The sequence below is a fragment of the Chenopodium album genome, chromosome 7, assembly GCF_948465745.1.
Source record: "Chenopodium album chromosome 7, dcCheAlbu1.1, whole genome shotgun sequence".
Lineage (NCBI taxonomy): Eukaryota > Viridiplantae > Streptophyta > Magnoliopsida > Caryophyllales > Amaranthaceae > Chenopodium > Chenopodium album.
The window spans coordinates 45,203,613-45,205,469 of NC_137840.1; the positions used below are offsets into that span (position 1 = coordinate 45,203,613).

Consider the following 1,857-nt stretch of genomic DNA (forward strand, 5'->3'; position numbering starts at 1 on the left):
CTTTGTGATTGTGAAGGTGCCATAGGCTCTTTCCTAGGTCTCCTCATAATTTATGATGTTCAAAGGTCCTGTAGACAAGAAAAATAAAAATAAAAAATCAAATCAACACTTGTACTAATGCTAAAACTAAAATGACAAGAAGAAAGACAAACAAATTTCATGACAAGAAGAAAGGCAAACTAGTTTTATGACAAGAAGAAAGGCAAACTCGTTTTATGACAAGAATAAAGGCAAACTAGTTTTAAGACAAACCATACATAGTACACAAATTTCTCATTACATAATAAACAGTTTTATGACAAACCATAAATAATACACAAATGTCTCATTACAACTAAAATCTATGTAGCTTGACCCCTTCGTGCCATATATTCTTGAAACATCTTCTTAGCAAGGTCATCTCTAAATTTGTTCCACTCATTTGTTGTTCGGGCGGATAAAATGTAGTCTTCTTCTACCTCTTCCTCATCTATTGCTTCCATATTTATCAAGTCATAGTCCACCTCTTGCATAAGACTCGTTTCCTCCATGTTTTCTTCCCATTGAAAATTATGTAGGATAAAGCAAGCATTGATAATTCTTACTTGAATTTTTTTTTTGGAAAAAAGCTAGAATTTCTTAAAATGCTCCAACGCTTCTTTAACAAACCAAATGCCCTTTCAATGGTATTTCAGCAGATGAGTGTCACAAGTTAAAAAGCTCCTTTTCATTTGTAGGAGTGTTTCCTCTCCACAAATTTAAATGGTATTTAGTACCTTTGTAAGGATCTAGGAAACCTTCGACATTAGAATATCCTAAATCAACAAGAAGATACTTATCTGCAATCAGAGAATGTTAACATTTTAATTATACATTCAAACTCACATAACCCAATCTTTATACAAAATAATAAAAAAATATATATGTTCTTACTTTTAGGCACTTTAAGACCATTAGGCCTACGAAGAGCATCCCAAAGGACACGAGGATCCGATACGGATCCTTCCAACCCAGGTAGCACATACGTGAATCGAAGGCTAGGATCATAAGTGGCTAGTACATTAGTGCTAAGGTTCCCTTTCCTATCTCCAGAGCGAGGTCGATCCTCAATTGGCACAGTCATATCAATACGTGTCCCATCAAGAGCTCCTTTAACACCTTCGAACCACTTCCATTTATTATCATCAGCATAACTAGTAGTGTGATCGGCTTGTTTGATGTAATATTTCCCTAACTTGAGCATGGATGTAAGAACTACATGAAATTGACGACTGATAGTCCCTCCGGATCGTGCAAAGAGGGCTTGCATTGTTCTATTTTTCAAGTCATGGGCAAGGGTATGAAGAAATAAAGCCACAACTTCTTTTATCGTGACATTTCTCGTGGTCTTTAGCCCACCTTTAGTTTGTAATACATGACATAGCTTCTCAAAACAACGTATATCGAGACGTAATTGCTCTCGACATATCCTATCATTCCTCAAAGTGTTCATCCATGTAGCTCTTGTTCTAGCACGCTCGGATTCATTCCATGCTATCTCCTTTAATCTATATTTCTTACCATGCCATGCTCCTAATACTACCATAATAAAACCTAAAACAATCACAACTAAGTCCATTTCATCATCATCATCCCTTGGGCGCTTACGTGACTCTTGTATATTCAAATCAGACATCCTAAAATATTCAAGCCAAATTTAACTACACTAAGTTTATCTGGTGAACCCAAATTTCAAAAAACTAAAGCAAATCAAGTAAACAAAATGAAAGAGGCATAAACTTAAAATTAAAGCAACAACATTAAGTAGCATAAAATTCACAAATTGACATTCAAGCAACAACATTAAGTATGTAAATAATTTTGTACACCTAATCTTCA

At 34.9% G+C, this 1,857-nt stretch overlaps 1 pseudogene; it reads right to left on the minus strand.

Moving 5' to 3' along the window:
* Positions 1 to 239: 239 nt before the first annotated feature.
* On the minus strand, positions 240 to 1,654 carry LOC145639813 (uncharacterized; annotated as a pseudogene).
* Between the last annotated feature and the right edge of the window lie 203 nt (positions 1,655 to 1,857).